The sequence below is a fragment of the Pseudopodoces humilis genome, chromosome 2, assembly GCF_049639895.1.
Source record: "Pseudopodoces humilis isolate 2021_Gansu_Grassland_sample_001 chromosome 2, ASM4963989v1, whole genome shotgun sequence".
NCBI lineage: Eukaryota > Metazoa > Chordata > Aves > Passeriformes > Paridae > Pseudopodoces > Pseudopodoces humilis.
In genome coordinates, this window is record NC_142201.1 from 30702123 (window position 1) to 30723017 (window position 20895).

At 38.1% G+C, this 20895-nt stretch overlaps 1 protein-coding gene across 17 annotated transcripts in view; it reads left to right on the plus strand.

Moving 5' to 3' along the window:
• The window catches only part of INPP4A (inositol polyphosphate-4-phosphatase type I A), a 108621-nt gene that overhangs the window by 29424 nt on the left and 58302 nt on the right, over positions 1–20895 (plus strand). For 14 of the 17 annotated variants that reach the window (XM_088052071.1, XM_014249463.2, XM_088052070.1 and 11 more), the window contains exons 2-3: positions 10046–10107; positions 16069–16215. The gene's annotated coding sequence lies outside the window, so the exon portion shown is untranslated. Of the gene's footprint in view, positions 1–10045; positions 10108–16068; positions 16216–20277; positions 20336–20895 lie in introns of those variants that run through there. The other 3 variants (XM_088052073.1, XM_088052072.1, XM_088052074.1) reach the window with 2 other exon arrangements.

Genomic DNA, 20895 nt, shown 5'->3' on the forward strand with positions numbered 1-20895 from the left:
CATTTCCATGTAGAATTTACATAAAAGGGACAACTGTCATCGTCTCTGGAAGAAATACAGTGCCGTAGTAATAGCATTTAAAAATGACAGCATACTTTAGGCTCTTCTTCTGTTTGCTAGTTTATAGCATTTGCTGATGTACTGTGTTTTCATTGCTATGAATTAACCAGATTGGGCATTATTCTAGCTTTTAAAATAGATTAGTTTTCTTAATAAAATGGAAAGTAAGGTCTGTTAGGGCATTTGTAGTATCTTTATACTTCTGGTGACATCCAACTTGGAAAACTACAGTGTAAGAGGAGCTTTTAAAACAGTGTCTGTCATGGATGCCCAACTCCCAGAGGAAAAGTTTTGTTGACTAATTTTAATGACTCATGTTTCTGACATTAAATATTTCTCACATTGGAGCAGTAGAAATGCAAACTAGTTTAAGCAGTGTTAGGGTTGGTTTTGGGACTATTCACTAACAAAGTTCTGGCATGTGACAGTCTCCTTCTCCCAAATCCAAACAAGTAGAAATAAAACATTCTTTATAGTCTTTATTTTTCCACTGATTTCTATCTTGCTATTATTTAAGATTGTATCAGAACTGTGTCTTAATGATTGCCTTTAAATATGCATTTAAGTACCAATTCTATATTATGTCAGAACAAATAATTTATTATAATAAAACTCAATTACCTTCAGTTTATTTTATATAATTTCTTTATTGTAACACATTGTGGACACAGTTAAATAATTAATGTTAAATTCAGTGTTTTCAAAAGACATTTCAAGAACATGCTTAACATCTAGAAAACAGGATGACAGCCTCTGAAACATCTAAAAACCAGGATGACTGCCCCTAAATCAACACAAACCTCAAGACATCCTCTCCATCTATTTGTCCATAGACTTTTTGTGTAAGAGCTGACCACCAGAGAACTCCCTCTGATTCATGTCATCCTCATGTCCTTCTGCCACTGGGATGCCACTAAGGAAAAAAGAATGTCAGCTGAAAAAAAGGACAAAAAGTCCAGTCTTGCAAGATAGCTAGACGGTTTGCTAAATGTGAGTTGGAGAGCTGTGAAGAACTAATGCAATTCTAGTAGTGATTGTTGTAATACCATGTCAGTAATTATGTGACTTCTTTGGAATATAGTAGCAAGTTACAACTGTAAACATAAATATCCAAGGTAGGAGAGATTTGTGCTCAAGGTAGGATAGCTGTGTTAAGTGGAAAGGAACCAGCTGCATTTGATCCTTCTATGGAGGGATTTTCCAGTAAGGGCTTGTCAAAGTCTGCTCTCTAGGCACCCTGAAAGCTGGGTTTTGTTACCTTAAGATGGCTTTGTATTATGCTGGAAAGGTAATGCATGGCAGAAGCTATTTGGATTATTTCACTGGTATTTTTGGCAGGACTTGAACTGTGAGAGTTCATGCTCTCCTTGGCCTTTCTTTTTAGTAAAACCAAACAGAAGATTCCAGCTCTCTGTTCTCCCCTCCTTTTCCTAACCTACAGGATATCACGGCTGTTTTTCTCATCTCTGCATTACTTCAGAGCCATGCTTTGTTATTTTTGCCTCTCTAAAGCTTTTGTGAAATTCCTGCTGAAATTTAAGGCCTCTTTTTGATTCTCACTTCAGCTGCTCAGGTGTGGCTTCTTTCCCTCTGGTAGGTTTTCCACCTAGGAAAGCCTTGAATCCCACAAGCCCATGTAATTCAGCACTTCCCTTTTGCTCCTCATGCTGCTTGTGTTCCAAACAACAAGTGCAGTGTTCAGGCTGTCCTGTATTTGTTTCTTCCTTTGTAAAACTTCCTGCTTTTTATTTTATTTTATTTTTTTGGTGTCTTCCTTTGTGGCCATACTCTAACTGTGTTACTCTGAGCCCTTTGTCACCCTTCCTGGCAGTTGGGGAGCTGCTGGAATAACTCTGATCTCTTCTATGTTCTGCTCTCTCAGTCCTTGAGCAGAAGTTTCAAAACAGACAGTGGCATCACCCTTAGGCATGTTGTTCTACCTCTTCCTGCCATGACAGTGGGAAATGGCTGCAGGAAACAGCTGTTGCTGTGGGTAGTATGTGGAGAAATGGGGACCCTAGAGAAAATACAGCATTTCTCCAAAATTCTTTAGTGGGAGGAAGCATCTACTCTCCTATTTTACACAAAAGCTGCATTAGCAATTACTTATAATTAGCCTTGCCTGATGAAGAACTTAGGGGAATCCAATCCTGTCATTGCAATTCATTTAATTTATGTGAGTCATCTTTAATAGGAGTGATATTTTTTATTGTATTACAGTTTTTGCTAATGATAAACTGGACCACTACTGTATCAGAAGCTGAGTTTTATACAGAGTAAAAGATGACTCGTGAACTGAATAAGGATTTATATTTTTTTTCCAGAAAAATGGTGGCCATATTTTCTATGGTGATATGCTATTTGCTGCTTTTTCATACACTGCAGAGTCCTTTCTCAGGAAGTCTAGAGACTGAGAAAGGACGCTGCAGTGTATGAAAAGGCAGCATCTTGGTGTTTGTGTAATACATCCTTGTCAGAGAACAGCACAGCATTTCTATTTTCAAATAGGAATTTGAAATGGAGGGAAGGAAAAATTGTATGAGTTGGGGTATTTTTCCAAGTTTTTGTTTCTTTTTTTGCATGTTTGAAATAAGCCCATGTAAACTGGAGGTACATTGGAATAAAATCCTTGCATGTGAGCAATATGATTCAGAGACAGTGTAAGGATGAGGATAGTTCATTTTGCTCTGGTTAAATGAGGTTATGGCCTGGATTATGATGGCATGTTATTTCTGTGCAGAACTGTCCTTGTATTTTATAGGGATGTAGAAATCTGGGATTAGCTCAGTTTTTGTTTCAAATTGATGCTTTGCCTTTAAAGCAGCAGAGTACCTCTGACTTGTCTTTGTGAGCTTAAATAAACAGCACCTATATATGCTAGGTTTGATGTCTCACATAACTGTGAATTGACCTTTTATGTTCAGGTGAAACACAGTTAAAAAGGGAATGGGTTCGTGATCTTTAATTCAAATTTACTTTTTAGATAAATACTTGATAGTGCCAGATGGCAAGGCAGCTACAGGCAGAGGTGAATATCAGAGCATGCAGGTTATTTGGGCAGCAAGTCTGCTGTTAAAAAAAAAAAAAAAAAAAAAGACAGGACCACAATATTCTGGATTGCACTAAATGCCAGTAACTTCACTGGGTTTCGTGTGTGTGATAGGTGAATGTATTATAAGTCCCAGATTCCTGAAATACAAACTGCTATGAAAGATTTCTTCTGTCTCATTTCAAAAATAGACACAAGTGATCTGACTTTACAGCATAAGATTTATTTTTTTCCAGGCTTCAGTGTTATTTTTGTCAAGCAGTTGGAAGGGCTTCTCCTGAGAACATATGGAGCAAAATGGTAAAATGTTGATTTGTATAATGCACATACAAGGACATGAAATAAATAATGGCATGTTGACAGTGTCCTCTGATGTTTCAGGAAAACTTGGAAGAAGAGCTATTTTGAGCTCTGTATGATAGTATGGTGGATTTGTATGAAAAGGATTGTGTCACAAGTATTACTATCACTAAATATTAGTATCATGGCTCTAAATACATGTCATAAAAATACATGCAACTGAGCTGGCTAGAGTGAGCTCTTTCTGTCATAAATTCTCTCTCAAATGTGGGTGTTTGGGAAAAGTTACTTAAATTATTCTCTGTTCCTGAGAGAAATAGATGACTTTCAATTGTGTTTTGGTAAACAGGAGGTAGTGAGTAATAGGAAGAATGTGGCATTTGTGGTTTTGCCTGCACAAGAAAGATTTCTCATCATTGTCCCATAGCTTTATAGATTCTGATGAGAACATGATATTATAATGCTGACACTTCTACAGAAAACTGATTTTACACAGGAAAGTTGCATAAAAAAGTGTCTACACTTTCACTGGTACGTAATAAGAGAGACAGAGTGCATGGGCATAGTGGAAAGAGATGAGCACCTTCAGGGTACAGAGAGCAGTGAGAGTGGGGGATCTGGTTGGGCACATGGGAGGATGAACTTCCATTTGCACTTTCAGAGTGTGAGGGAAACAGCTTCCTTTATGTACGGAAGTGAGGGAAGGCTGTCAGTGTCTATGTGTGTGTGTGTGCGATCTAAGAAAGGGAGGGGTTTGGCTTCAACACCCATGTTGTCTTGATTCTGACTTCCTTGTAATGTTTTGCCTTTTTTTGGTGGTGGGGGGAATGCAAGTATTTTGTAATACCTCAAGAAGGACTACATATTCATTTATGTACTTGTTAGTGGGATTTATATTTCAGATATCTAAACATCAGCATAGTCTTTAATTTAATGGAAAATCAAAATGTCACAAGGGGCCATGGGTAAGATTTTATTGTGGGCTAGAAAAAATTTGGCACAGGTTAGAATTGTCTCTTTAAAAACCAGGGGTGTCTTTAAATAGCAATTTTCTGTAAAATTTAGCAGAAAGACAAATGGAGGACAGAACACTTACCAGTGAAGATCTGCTTAGCTGGTGTTATATTTGTGACGAGTAGGAGACAAGAACTCTAGTAATTTGACTCAATTTGTGTGAAGACTTGATCCTTCCCTGGATGAGCAAGGCATCCAGGACTAATGGGAAGAGCTTTTTCTTCCTAGCACAGTGCTTTATTGTCACTAGCAACATTTGCAGACATCTAAAATACTGTTAAGAAGGTATGTGTCAAATAGGCATTTGGGAGGGCTGTGGTAGCTGATGAAGGAAGCATGTTACAGTGTGCAGCATTTATTTTTTGAAAGTATGATGTCTTTCCCAACTTCATTAGAACTTCCATTTTTGACCCCTGTTCCTTTGGGATTCACATTTCTGAGAAAACAGCCTTCACAGTAAGCATGACTATTTATATGAAAAGCTAATAATGGAGCCTAGATTTCTTCATATTGTACTGTATGTTTCATGGCTGGAGTACCCAATGTTCCCATTTACATGAGCTCTCAAGCTGCATTTGGGGGCTCATAAAATGAACATTACAAGGTCAGTGCAGTAAGGAAAACCCATCTTAATGTCTCAACATCTTGGGAATTTGTGCAAAACTGAACATCCTCAGAAAACTATCAGTTGGTTACACGGCATGAAGATAATTTCCAGCCATTGTTCCTTGGATGTTTAGTTTTACAGTGAAACATTATCTAGCTTGAAAACTTTGCCTCCCATGATAAAAAAAGGGAGAGACATTGTGGGCATTTGGTAGCTAGGTAAAATGTGTCTTACTGTGACAATGCTAGAATAAATGGAAGAAGAGAGTAAGAATTTTAGATACTGGACACCATTTATTTACTGTCAACACTACTATAAAACTGCTCACAGTTGGTGCACCATGGTCCTGGGTGTCACCTCATCTTTTTTGCATAAACACATAGCAGATGGTTGGGTCAGTAATGCTTGTGAAATCAAACCATGTCTTCTCTTTAGTGTATAAAATAGAATATGAAATACAGGATCCACTTGTGCAAACCACTTTGACCTTGAGACTGTCTTTTGTAATCTTCTCTTCCTGGCTTCCCATTTTGTGGAACTGCTCTCTTTATCTAGACTGACTTTGTGGAGGTGTGTATTTGACAGTGTTGAGGAATGGACCTAGTGTTTGGTCATGCTTGAGGTTCTGACTCTGTGTATTCAACCTGGGGTGGTATTGCTCTGTTCTATGATTTTCTTTTCATAAAAATCAGGTGCAGGGTAAGGTAAATTTTACCTGTGTTTCTGCCTGACAAGAAGTTGTGACTCCTTCAGGAGCACAGCCTAACATTAGGAATGCTAAAGCACTGCTGTAACCAGGTGATAGAGTTGCAGATGTGTTTTATTTCTTCCCAACCAGTAACTGAGAATAGATAAAATTTTAATGTTGTGTACATAATGTGCACAGTACAAGTTGCATACATAATGCAAGCAAATCTGAAATAATTCTGGGAAGTGAGATGAGGACAAGGCAAGTTCACTCTTTTTCTGGAGGGTATATTTTGGTGTAACAGTGACAGTGTCTTGTGTAAGTACTGCAAAAAGAGGTGCCATATTGATCACAATAGTGATATGCTCAGAATGAAGTGAGTTTATCTTCTTTATGTTCCTATATTTCCTGTAAACTGGTATTTCAAAACGGGGAATGAGGAAAGAGTCCAGAATATCATATATAGTTGCAAAAGAGTTTTATTTGCCCCAAAGCAAAGGAGATCAGACAGAGCACAGCAGGACACACAGTATTTTCTGCCTTCTGTCTGCTAGAAAAAGAACATGCTGCCTGTGTTTGTAGGCTGATTATTGGAAACTCAAGTCTTTAAAATGTGTTTACAGGAAATATCTTTTGAGCTACACCAGATCTAACAACTTGCTTTGAATGAGTGTCAGTTTGCAGCTCTGCTGTCTTGTGGTTCATCCTCAGCTTCTTGTCCGCTGCAGAGGTTCTTGCTCCTCAAATTTGGCAGCATTATCAGCAACCAGTCCTTCCCTGTCCCGAGCTTGTTAGAGAGCTTTGGTTTTGCATTGTACCTTTTGCAAAGTGTTCTGTTTTGCTCTTTTTTTCTGTCCAAGTATTCTGGGGAGAAGGGGGGTGGGTGGTGGATTCTTTTTTTGTTTGCTAGTTTGTTTGCTTTTGATGCAGTGTGCTTGGTTTTTTTTTAAAAAAAAGACAGTTATACCTAGTTTAGATTGGCAAAACTCTCGGGGGAATAGCACATCTGTTGGACTGAACCTGGACAAAAACTGTCAAGGCTAACCTCCAGTCAAAGTAGCTCTGTTTTTCCCTGATTAACTAATAGACAAAATCACACCTGGTACCATGGGTTGCATGGGTTCAGAGGTGTTGACACCACATTTAATTGCAAAGGAAAAGTGTTGTGCCTTCCTTCTTGGTATGACTTAGTTGCTATCCAGTGAGTCAGAAAGAAGGAAGAAGGGAACATGGAGGAGAAAGTGAGGGATTTCCAGTGGAACCATGTATACTTCCTGTTATTTTTATGTTTGGTTTTTATCACACTGAGGCTTTTCTACAGAAAATAGTGTCATGCACATCACTTTCTGCAGTACTTTGGAATAATGGCGTGGCAGACTTAATTGAGAACTGATGTTCTCCTCTTGTTTGTGTGGTAACCCTGGATGCCAGTGTAAGTGATTGGGCAGAAAAAAAGCCTCACTATATATAATTTCCTTACAGTGAAGGCTCTGAATGGCTTTTAAAATCTGGCAGCAAGCTCTGAGGTTTGAACTGCCATCACTGGTTGATTGCGAAACAATTTCTGTGTGGTTTTAATTAAGCAAAATCACGCTGCAGTCTTTAATAGAAGAATATATTTTTTTTTCTGTAATGAAGATATCTTAATGCAAAAGGCCAGAGACAGAAGGCAGAGCACGTCAAGATAGTCCTTTGCTGCAGTCTACAGTAGTGCATTACCACAATCTGCTGTAGTTTTGCTGCTATTACAGGGCAATATAATTTAAAAACTTTACAAAGTAGGGTGAAAAAAGGTGGCTTGAATTGGTGCCCAGTTAGAATCATTCATCTTCAAATGCCATTGGCATCTCTGGGAATGTAGTATCTAGGCATATGCTGCTGGTCTTCAGTTTAGTTGTTCTAGATAAAGCTGCACTTCGATGGTTCTTAATCAGGTACCAAAGTGCGACAGAATTGGAGGGCAATTAAAAACTGTGGTTGTGTCAAAGAGGAAGTGTGTGTTTAAAGATGGCCTCTGTAAATGTAGTTGGAAACACAAGTTGCTTTCAGAAGGAGGCACAGAGCAGGAGGGCATCTGCAGGAGGTCAGAACTTGCAGAGAGATTGTTAGGAAGGTCTTGCCTTCTCTGCAGAAGCTGAAATATTTTTTAAAATATCTCGCTGATGGGCTGATTTTAAAACACATCACTAATCTCAGTGTTGCTTTGCAAGATGTGTGTGACTTCCTGAAGGTAATGAACAAATTATGAATATGACTTAGCAGCAAAGAGGTTCAATGTAGTTACTAGGTTGCATTGTCTCTATTTTACAGATACGTGAGCTAAGCTACAAAGTTGCAAAGGATTTGTCAGTCTGCGTGCATTGAACTAATCTGTTTTTTGTCAGTTTGTTTCATTTAAAACAATGTTGTAAATAGAGTTTTTAGATTCCTTTATCATTGCTGTCATTTTAATTTCTTCCTTTAAATTAAATAAATAATAACTGACCAGGCTGAAGTATTTGTATTTGTAGATGTCCTGAAGGTTAATGGTGGTACATTATTACAGGATTTTAATGCAGTAGATCCACAGTATCAGCCCTTGATCTTGTGACTGGCAATGGCTTGTCTTGGGAGTAGCCTTCATGGTGTCTAGGAGCTTTCACAGCACTTGCCCTGCTTTTAGAGTGGAAAAAGAAAAAAAATAACCATACTAAATAAATACAGTTGAAGTTACAAAGTATGTTAAATTGGAACTTTGCAACTTAATATGCCAATATAAAAATTATTTAAAATAATATATGACATTGCATATCACACTTACCCTGGAAAGAGCTCCAGATAATATTAGATGTCTCTGTCCTCATGGAGAACAAAAAGCCAGGGTTAATTAAATGCTTTGTAACTTCTCATCTGAACTGATAGTCATATATGTGAACCTTGAGTTTGTTCTGCCCTCACCTTAGATGATGAAAAGAGACCAAAACATAAGCTGCTTTGCAGGTCACTTCTATAAAGAGGTATAATTTTGTAAGAGATTTTAGATGCTTTGCCGATGAGTCTATTAAAGCATAGGGCTGGATGCAGTTTCCTGAGTTAAGTCTAGTGTTAACATCAGCGTAACATTCCTATATAGAAAACGAGGTTACCCTTGGCTAAACTGTTTTCCTTCCTTGCTATTATTCAGCTTAGGCTTGTTACTTTGTTAATATCCTGTTTATCTTAACACATTTTTCACCTCAATGTTGAAAGCCCTTGTCATGTATCTGTGAAGAGCAAATTGTAACTCATCTCAGCTTCCACTTTGATGAATTTTACAGCGATTTTGCAGAAGGCAGCTCTTCCTTGTCCGCACAAGTCTTTCTCTACATGTTGCGCACTGAGCTGGATGGTGTTACACTTCTTGTAGTGAGTGTTCCTGACTTAGTTTCATTGCTGCTTCTTGTAGCAACAAGAGTATATTGGCTAGTAAACCCTGGTGAAGTAGCTCCCTTTTTATGGCTGTGTTACCTGACTCAAAGGCCCTTTTTCTTCCTGTTTTTTTTCAACTGATAAGCTCTCAATTGGTAGCAGAAGTTCTTGTTAGTCTGTTGTGTGCTGTTTTATCTCTGTTCTTTTTGAGTTCTTTCTTTTACTTCAGTCCTGGTTCTCCTATGTTACTTTTGCTGTAAACTCATGAATTGCATCTTGATCACTGCATCACACATTTGAACGCTGCTTTATGTATGAATCTTTCCTGAATTTAATTTTTTGAAGAGTGCTTTGCTTATGACTGCATTTTTCTGTGAATTAAGGATTTACCTATCTTAATCTTTCTGTATATATTTATATGGTTGCCCCATCTGTACATTTTAATAGAGAAGCATCTTCTCCACATAGAAACCTGTTGACTTGCCATAGTTTTCTGGTACCACAGTCAAAGATTTCTAACATGCTCTGTTGAAGCAAGACGGTAGACATTTTGGGTTAAAAATTATACTGGAAAGCATACTACTTGAAAAGTTCATGTTTTTTCATACTACTTGAAAAGTTCATGACCTTAAGATAAAAAATTTGATCCATAGAGTTATTTGCTCCCTCACAGTTATAGAGACTTTGTTCCCTGAGTGTAAATAAAGAGGTGGAGGTGTGAAACTGAAAGAACAATTTTGTTTCAAATGACAGAGAAGCTATGATATAAAATGTTAACACTCAGCATTTTTTCACAGGTTTTTAGTGGGGTTTTGTTCCTACACTGCTGCCCTCTCCCCTCCCCTCCCCCCCCCCCCCCCAAAAAAAAATTCCTATACTAGTAGCCTGTTTATTTGGATTGATTCAGTTAGAAATAATTTGTCCTTTTTGTGTCTTTCAGACTTCATTAAAAAAAAGAACAGGATACACATGCTGAATTTCATTTGTGACAGGTGGAGTAAGGTAAGATAATTTTAGTGATTATTACTGTAATGTGTGATGATCTGTTGACACTGAAGGCAAGAGTTCAAAGATTCATCATAAATTAGAGATTGAGAAATCTAAAGGAACTTCAGCCTTGGAAATAATGAAGTGCTGACAAGATCTGATGTTCTGGTACCAGTAGCACACTTTTATTTCCAAGTTTTATATTGTAGGTAGTTCATTATATTGGCCAGGGGTTTTCTGTTCTTATTTGTGTGCATTGCCCACAGTAGGTGAGGAAGTCCAATAGCTAGTGACATTATGGTATCTTTGTATTTGGACAAATGTGTTTCTGGAAGTCTGTGAGATTTAAACTGCAGCCTACACTGAAAGGCCAATATTTGATGCCTGTTTCTACTGTAGGAACAAACCAGTCTTTCTTTAGTATTTCTCCATAAATGTCCAGAGATGGAAGAAGGCAGGTCTGCCTGTCATTGAGCATTGCTGTAGCATAGAGCAGTAACCTTCAGGATGGGAACTGAACCCTGCTGGGCACTTCACAAACATTTGTCAAGTATTGCTTATCCCCAGTGGAAGAGCTACTTTATGTCCTGTGGTATGGCAGCGTGCAGACGCTGATGGTAACATTGCTAGGCCCTGAGAGAGAAATCTCTGTCCTGGTGGGACTCCTGTTAGCAGAAATAAGAAGACTCCTGGCCACACGTTTCCAACCCAAGTTCAGTCATTGGATGCCTCTTGCTTCCTGTGTGCAGAGCAGCTGTGTTTTGAGCTGAGCAGTTGCTTCTGGTATTCCAGAGAGTAAGAGAAGCTGATGAGATAGGGATGTGGCCTGAACTGCAAGGCAGTATGAAACAGACTAATAAAATGAGTCTTCTGGTAGAGGCAGGAAGTTTTGCTGGTGTGGGAGTAGGATGTAGTGAGAGGTGAAGCAGGATGCTCTTGGTCAAATGTGATGCTTATGGTTGCATGCAGAAATTGAAACATCTCAGTGTCCTTGTCCCTGATGTAGTGCCCTCAGTGCCCTGTTACAGAGTTCAGCAAATAATGAATGGTGGAATAGAGTCAATGGTGACTTCTCAGTGTATTGACTTCTCAGAGATGTTATTCCCCTGCTCCTGCTAAGGGAGATCAAATTCATTTGTAAGATCAAGCATAGTCAGCAGATGCCCTTTCTCCTGCAGCATTGCTTTTCTTGCGTTAAATGTGTGTCTTAATGCAGACTGAGAATCAATTACTGAAAAGTCTAGAGGTGTGCTGCCATGACTGTGCCTGCAACTGAAATGAAAGCAAATGGTCGATACCATGGACTCAGTTATTTAATTGGGACAGAATGGAATAGAGTGCATAACAGGATGCTCTAGGGGCTTATGTATAATTTTTTCCTTTCACCATCTTGAACTGCTCAGTGAATAACAACTTGAGAATAAGGCATGCACTTACAGATCTTTCTCCATCCCAAGAAGGCCAGGATAAAGTTGCCAGCAGCAAATTACCATTGCCAGACCCTGTAGCTATGACTTAAAAGGAATTGCAGTAATACTAGTCATTCATACTACCTTTCTTTCTTTTATTAATCATTGTATGCATTGGAAAAGAAATGCCTCAGGCAATCCTTCATCTCCATCCAATGCAGTGCTGCTTCTTGCTGAAGAAATTAATAAAGAATTGTCATTCTACCCAAAGACAGCTATGACTTCTCCCCTCTGGCGTTTGTCTCCACACTTGCAAAGAAATACATAATAATAGAGCTAAAAGCCAGAATTTGGGGCTCCCCTACAGTGACAGCATATCATCCTAATTAAGTGTTTCTCAAATACGGCCCTGGCTGTGCAACACATTCCATATTTCATCAGGTTGCACTACCTGATTGTAGCTTTGTATTAGAGGAGGTCTGGAGAGAAAATAGAAAAGGAAAAGAGAATGCCACCACTTCTGTTTGCCTGCTTGCTTGGCATTTTGATGCATACTTTCTTTCCACTGATGTAGATTTAGTGGCTTCTTTTTTAGGAGTCAAACTCCACGTTACATGTGTAAATCTCCACATAAGTTTTTGGATTAAGGCTCCTTAATTGTGTATGAGACAGATTATGTCACCCTTTTTAAGTAACAGCTTCCTCTTCAGTCAATTTTCTGGGTGACATTTCTAGAAAATGTGCCCTGCTGAAGTACAGTAGATGATGAGTGGACAAACAACACAGGTGACTGACTAAGGAGAGGTAATGGTTAATATAAGCACAGCAAGCTGCATTATGATTATTGTTGTTAGCTTTTACTGCAAGTTTACTATCTGCTTTTACAGTCTGGGTTTCTTTTAGCAAAAACCACTAGCATTTGCTAGCTTGTTTCTTTTTCCTTTTTGCCAGTTTGTAAAGTATAAATGCAGAGCAGGCCATGTGTGACTGTGTGGCTGTGTTACATACGCAGTGATCTTGTTTCTTAGGCCATAATGTTCATCATCCTCTTGTTAATGCTAGATTGATTCATGCCCTGTGCCAATGTGGCATATATAATTGCAATAACTACACGTGCAGTCATTGCATAATGTGTGGCACTTAGCCTTTCTGTAATATTCTGTATTCCATTAGAGGGTTTTCTGACTGGTGGCTTTAGTATACAGGGTTAACCATGGCTTTTAGCAGTGAAGAGGGAGATGAAGAACTGAATTTGAATAGTATGTTACACTAAGGCGTAATGGTATTGAATAGAGCCTGAATGCAGGGAGAGGGAAACAAAGAAGAGTGAGAGGACATGATGTCACATAGCTAATGAGAGCAGCTGAAGAGGGCACATAGGAGGATGGCAGAGGCAGAATTTCAAATGTTTTAAGTGTCTGGAAATGACAGTGATCTGTGGGCTATTGCTTTGGTTCTTTCTTATTACTTCTGTCTCTTTTTACAAATATTTTGTCTATATTATGTTCTGTGCAAACACAAAATCAAGCCTTTTCTGGAATTAAATGCTATTCTTACATCAAGCCCTTTAAAGTCTTTGGAATTTTATCCTGTCCTAGCTTACATTCAATTCAATCATGTTAATTTTACTCCTGTGTTTGCATTTTAATTATAAAGCTGTTACAATGTTTAAATTACAAAATGTCCAGTACCTAATGGTTAATAATGTCCATATTATCCTTGGGAGATACATAGATGAACTACCACAGATAATAATCAGTAATAATAATTCAGTAATAATTGTTTCACTAAAACATACTGAGAGAATTAACACTTAATCTCAACTATCTAAATCAACCTCCAAAACCAGCTGCCTACCATGCTACTTTCATTCTTGGAAACTCTGCATATGGATAATTTCCTACTTCCATTAGTATTTTCCTTTTAGCTAAGAAGATAGGATAGAAAGTGACCATGTAGGTCCTCAGGTACAGACTTCCCCACATCTAAAGGTCTGGACTGTGCAATACAGACACCTGTTAACACTCTGTATGGTTTTCATACGTATGGGCTGCAATAGCTTGAAGCACTGCAATGAAAGACAAAAAAATCTGCAGTTTGCTTCAGACTGAGGCATTGCTAGCATGCTACTCTCTGAAGAATAAATAGCAGCATAGGCTCATAGTTATTTTTAACTTTAGTGCAGGATTTGTCATAACTTTGGGGAGGGTAGGGAAAATTTTCAAATTCATATCTTTAATCTGAAGTCAGACATCTCAATAAAAGTCCTTGGTAGACACTGAAGATCTGCAGCCCTTAGTAAAGTCAGAAGCAATTGTCAGTGATCTGAGGTCTCCCAAGAAGTCAGGTGTCTCAAAATCTACATCAGGAGAAATCTTAACTTTTCTGCTTGCTTCAGTGGAACTGAAGCTTATGGTTATGCATCTGCTCATGTGCTGACACTATAATCTGAGTTGGAAGGAACCCACAAGGATCATCAAGTCCAACTCTTGATCCTGCACAGGACAGCCCCAGAAATCCCACCACATGCCTGAGGGTGTTGTCCAAATGCTTCCTGAGCTTTGTCAGGCTTGGTGCTGTGACCACTTCCCTGGGGAGCTGTTCCAGTGCCCAACCACCCTCTGGGTGAAGAACCTTTTCCTTATATCTGACCTAACCTTACCAACACAGAAAATAAGCATTTTTCATGCCATTCCCTTGGAATTCTGTCACTGGTCACCAAAGAGAAGAGATTGGTGCCTGCCCTCCCACTTCTACCTCTCCTATTGGATGTCCCATAGCTATTAATTTAGCACAATTAGACATTTTTAGCCATGATATTCAGCAGAAATCTTAACTGCTTGCCTATTTTGACTATTGTGTGACATGGCAGGCAGCTAAAACCTGCTTCTGAAGCACCAAGATGCACAACTCATACTTCTGCTGTTTGAAGAATGAATCAGTAAGTATATGAAAATTCAGGCCAGATTTGTCTGAAGCAGGCAACATATACAAATATTACCTTTTAACAAGATGATTACTTTCAGCTCAAGGCAGAGAAATGCAAATGTGGGTCAGAAAAAGAGCTTAAAATTGCAGACTAAGGAAATGTTTTGTGCTTTTAAGGTTTTTTTTTTTGGTTTTTTTTTTAATTTTTATGTCAATCCGGTAGAGATACCAAAATTCTAAAACAAGAGGAAGAAAACAAAAATTCTTACAGAATGTTAACTGTTTTCTTGAAATGAATAGTGTATTTATTCTTTTTAAAATCCTTTAAATATTATCAAGAAAGTCATCATGCTTTATAACAGAAACTTTTCCAGATGTTGCATGCTCGAGTGCCCTGAGTAATCGAAAAGCCTACATGAACATATGCAACAGTTTGTGAACATATGAAATTGTACTGAATAATGAGAATTTAAGGTCATGTGCAACTCTTAGAGGCTTGTGTAAAAGAATCCCACAAACATTTCATATTTACACTGGAACTTCCCATAGAATCATTAAGACTGGAAAAGACCCCCAAGATCACAGAGTCCAATATAAAGTTATACAGGGATTTTTAGCTATATCCTGTGTTTTTGTGGTCTCAGGAGGTTTCAGGAAGTCTTGGGTGTTTTACTCATGATTTTACATTTATGAGAAGAAGCATCCAGTTTTTGCATCTCTCATATTTTAAAATCAATCAGACTTGATGGCTGTCAGAATGGCTTTTTAAGTTGCTCCATTGGGAGTTTCCAATTTGGGAATTTCTTAAAGGTAACTTTTTAATGTGTGATTGAAATATAGATCTGTTACTAAGACTTTTTAGAGGATTTTTATTACTCATGCTATTGAATTTTATTTATATGGAAATGGTGATTTAGGCAACTTCAGGCTTGTTAATTTGACCCTAATAACCTTAGAAATTTTTTTTAAGGAATTCATAATTAAAGGCAGGGGAGTTGAGTGGAGGGAGGATGAAACACAATCTATTTTTCTAAGATAGGTCATCTCAAACTGGCCTAGTATCTTTTTTTAATAAGAAAGTAGGTTTTCTAGAAAAATAAGTGGGCTAGATCTGGTCTCTCTGGATTCTACTGAGCCATTCATCATGGTGCTGCATCAAAAATACTGTTCAAGGTGGAGGAAGATTAGGTTAGTGTAAGAACTGTAAACTCACTCAAGGAACTGACTCAAGAGAGACAGAAGGAGGTAGATATATGTGATGAATTATTCTCTGGGACTTGGCTTGTTTAGTTTTCTTGAGGCTTGTTTTGTTTTGTTCTGTTTTTTCCTGGAGCTGATATTGTTAGCATGATGCATTGAAAGCAAGCTGAAACTTGCAGATGGGAGGAGGACATTAATTTCTAGTGCGCAATTTTAGATGGAGTGACTAAACAATTAATTGGACAATTAGATAATGCTAAAGGGACAGAATTCAACCCAGCAAAGTGTCAGGCCACACATTGTCATGAATTCTCTTACCCAGTTTAACCTTGGTGTCAAAATTAGCAGTATGACAGTCTGAGCTCTTATGTAATAAGTGGAAAGAGGCAGATTTTTAATTAGGCACCCAATTCCTGCTTTCTGTCTTGACTGTTAACAGAGCCTGGGCACCTGACTCTGGCATCAGTGCTGAATGCCTGAAACTGGATGGTGCTACAGCCTCAGCTTAGGAAGTAATCCAACAACTTTTCCTATGAAGAGGGAGTTCAGCAATGGAAGATTTTGAAGGAGAAAGGCCTATATGAGGGTAAGTGGGTTCCAGTTTGTCTTTAGTCTGTCAGTTTGATACCATCGTGAAAATGATGTATGGGGTACAGGCAAATGTCAAAAAGAGGTATTTCCAGTTGAGGGAGGGCATCTCAGCTGGGTGCATCTGGGCTGGGACATGATCTAGAATAAGTGTGCAACACTTTTTGCAGTATATGAAGTAATACTATTTTTGCAGTAATAGAGATAGAGAAAACTGAAAGAGGGTAGGTTTAGATTAGATATTAAGAAGTAATATTTTATGGTGTGAGTGGTGAGACACTGGAACAAGTTGCCCAAAGAAGCTGTGGATGCCCCATCCCTGGGAGTGTTCTAAGCCAGGTTGGATGGGGCTCTGAACAACTTTGTCTAGTGGAAAGAATCCCTTCCCATGGCAGAATTAGTTGTTCTTTAAGATCCATTCCAACCCAAACCATTCTGTGAAAAACTACAGAGATGATCAAAATACTTGTGTTACAAGAGGAGTCTGAGACAGCTGTATTGGATAAGTCAGAAAGACTGGTAAAATGGGAAATGAATTGCCACAGCTCTGCTGCTGAAGTTATGGGGAGCTTTGAAATGTGGCTGATATCAGCTAGGTGATAGCCAACAAACAGGATGTCTGCAGACCATCAGAGGACTAATGCATGTCTATGTGCAACAAGGTATTGTAGAAGATTATGATACCAAAACAGAAGTGTCTACTTGTGTGATTCAGAGGTGATGTGAACTGAACATACTGATTGAGTTTGTGTGTTCACTTAGCACGTGGATAAAATATTTAACCAGCATAGAATGCATAGTGATAATTGCATAATATGTGACAGTAGTCAGTTGGAGAATGCTTTATGTACAGTTAGAGACAAGCTTAAAGATTTATGAAGGTCAATGATTGCTTGGATTCTTTGGATTTAGGCTGTTTGTCAGCTTGTGCTTTTTGGTAACTCGTACAGAGCATGATGCTTACTGTCTGCTGTATTGCCCTGCAGTTCCCCTGCATGACACAGGGAAAGCTGTGTGATGAATCAGGCTTTGAGTGAATTTGTAGGGCTGGACAAAGGCATGTTAAGCTTAGCCTGTGAGAAAGATACATTTAGAAGCTGACTGCTGGAGAGCAAACTCATGACCACTGAGAGAAAAGCTTGCTCTGAAGTGAAAACTGTGGTTGTAGATCCCTGATGTGCCTGTAGTGACAAGTGATGGGTGCAGCACTTAACAGTCAGTGGCAGTCCTTGCCCCAGATACCTCCTTAGTTTGACAAACACTGAAACTTAAAACTGTATGTTAGTGAAGAGCTGCCCTTTTTCTGGATGGTGATTTGTCCCAAAACTGGGTTTGAAAAGGAGTTGAATCCTTTGAGCAGGGGTGAGTAATGTGCTTTCTTCTCTGTTGCAAATCCTGAGTTGCTCTAATTGGCTTGTCAGCTATTAAGATATTGTTCAGTTTGCTCTTTACCAGAAATCTTCATAAAATAGCAGGAGGAAAACACCGCAGCAAGAAACATTTTTAATGCACTTCTGGAAGCACTATGTTTAGTTCTTTAGTTATTTGTTCATTAATAAGGGATCAGCCTGGGATTCTGAGGTTTTTAAGTACAGAGAAGAATATCAGGAGAGAGTAGTATGGCTTCTCTTTTTCTTTTCCTTCTGCTTTGTAATTAATTATTGTGTAGTGGTACTAAGTTGTTATTGTTCTGTGTTAAAAACAGTCATATGGTCATCTCACAGTCCTTGTTTGGAGAGTTGCCACAGTGAAGAAAAATTCTGTTTATGCACCGAATTGTCAGTAGTTTGGAAGGGGATTGTTCTGTTGGAAACAGAGTGCTTTGAATGGTAGTCCAAGAGGAGGGATGACAAGGAGGGGAGGATTGAGAAGATAAGAGTAAAAATGTGTCAGGGTTATTTCAGGTTTATTTTTTATTAGAGTCATGGTCAACTACCTTAGATTTAGAATCTGTCCCAGTTTTTATATGGCTTTTTTTCCCTTGTATTCTAGGTTGTATTTAGCTCCAGGTCATGTTTTTCTGGCTAGTAAACTCGGGGTTTAGAGAAATTGGTAATTAATAAATGGCTATTGAAGATAAATTCTGAAGAAGTCTTTTATGAATATTTAAGATATGTGGCACATATCAATAGTTTGAAAAGTAAAAGTGAAAATAGTTTGAAAAGTAGCATTTAGTTTCTGAATTACTTTAATAATAATAAAAAGCTTTAATAATTTCCTGATATTTCTCCATGAATCAATCAACTTTGAAAAACATATACTACCAGAAGAAAAGCTTTTTCTATTTTGGATTCAAAGTATGACAAGTCATCATTGTTTTGTGTGGTGCCTGTTGGTGCATTTTATCCTCAAACAATGGGTTATATGTGTTAAGCCATTTGCTTTGATGGGTTTAGCAGTAGTTATGAAATCAACCCTGCCACACAGGGTCTTCTATTTCTTTGAGAAGGAAGGCTGGGAGATAAATGCTTTCAGATAGTATTTGATATGGAAGGAGGAAAAAATTAAAAGAAAAGGGTTTTGAGGAGTATTTTTTTAAGGAAGCTCTGCTGGGAGTAAAAGTCAAGCTGAGGGGCAGTGGTTATGGATACCAAGGACAAAACAGATGCCCTGAACACTGGGAATGAGTAGTTTCAGTTGACTGGGTTTTACTATGTGTTTGTTGGTATTTACTCAACTTCAGGAGTTGGAGAAATGCACTCAGTTGTACTCCAGCTTGCCTGTAATTCAAAGTTCGGATATCTTGCTATGCAGTGAATGGAAGCGGCAAGTGCAGACAAAAAATGTCTCATGATTTATCTTCAAGTCTTAAAGCAGCTTGTAACTTCCCCAGCACAGCTCCAGTCATCTGGTGCCACTCTTGTGGGTCTTGTTTAAAAACTGTACTTCTTCCCCTTCCCCCGGCATGCCAATAGGTACCAATAAGTACTTGGCATCCTTTACAAAACATCTTTCATTAGACTAGACTAAATCAGTTTGCTAAATAGGAGCCTCACAGAACAGGAAAGATCTCTTCTTTGTCCAGCTGCATCCATCACTACAGAGATGACACTGGCATATTGTAACTTAATGTTTTGGCTTTGAAGTCATTTAGCAAAAAAGGAGTAAGATATATCTTGTTCTGATGTCAGTTTCCATATTAGTGATCAAAAAGGAAAACATGAACATGAGAACTGAAAGGATTTTGGTTTGTAAAAGTGCCTGGGAAACAGACAGGGCAATTACCACATAGTCACTGGTTTCCTAGAACTGAGGAGAAATTCACAGTATCTTTTGCCCTGTTGATTCCTGCATTCTGAGCTGTAATCTTGGCACATTAAGGAGTCCTTGTATAACATGACAGAATGCATTAGGAAAATCCATTTGGATAAATGTTTGTAAATTCTATTCTTACTTATGCAGGCTGGGCCTCAGGACTGTCACTGGGGAGAAAAATTGAGTATGTTTTAACTCTGTTTGGATGCTGCTGTCCACTCCCAGGTGATCTAATTTTATCTGCAGTTGTAAAAGGCAGACACAGCTGCAGTTTCATGACATATATTTTTATATAAATGTTATAAATATGTTAACTTTTACATCTTCTGCCTGACTGTACAGTCAAACTTCTATGCTTTCTCACCCCCTCTGGATCTCTGAAATCTCATACATTTGCAAGATTGTAATTTACAGTACCAATCATTTAAATTTGCTAAACAATTTATGGGACTTAGGTCATATAATAACTTGTAGAGTATAAATGAAGGATAGAGGACAGTATTTTTGTGACTTTTACAGTCTATATTGTGAACTGAGGCTGCATACCTGACATTCTCTAGCACTCAGATAATTTCTTAGCCAAAATAAGGATGCAATTTAGTAGCTCATTGCCTGTAGAGTGCTCCTTAAAAATCTTGTTTGTATTACTCCAGAGTTATCCCTCTGAAGATTCTTAGCCACAGACATTCAGAATTGAAGAATTAACAAAGTGCTTTTTGAATGTACACTAATACCACTTTTTCTGCATCATCCTTTAGTAGCTGGGTTTTCACAGGGCTTTGACACTGTTGTTGCTTCAGTATTAAGATGTCAAGACTACTCTCCTTCATTTCAACCAGTGGTTTCTGACTTCTTCCACATAGGTAATGCCAGACTAATTTTTTTTCTCTAACTCACTTTGTTTTGGATTAGCAAATGTACTAATTGTTTGTAACTGTATACTTTATGAATAACTATTTGCCCTGTAGGATTTCACTTACACTTTTTTTTGTTTTCTTTGTTGAATAAATGATTGCATTCTCAAAAAAAGATAGGGTTCTTTTTTCTTTCTTAATTACATAAAGAAAGGTATTAGTAAACGTTCCCTTTTCAGAACTGGAAAATACCCAGAAAGACATTTTCTCACACTTTCCAAATACAAATTTGCTTCTAAATTGAGATCAAACATGGGAAAATTTAGAATGTTAGGTGAATATTTTGTGTAGTTCTGAGCAGATGGAAACAACTGTTTAATTCTTAGAATGTTGAAGATGATGGTTTTAAATTGTCCATGAACTATGCAAATAAAGTTGGTGGGAAGTGACTGAGGAATGCAACCCACGATCAGTAGCTTTAAATTAGCTTGTTCTTCCACTGGAAAATTTTCAGGGTGTTTTCAAATCAGAAAAGATTGAAAGCTATTGATAACTGAGTTTAATAATGT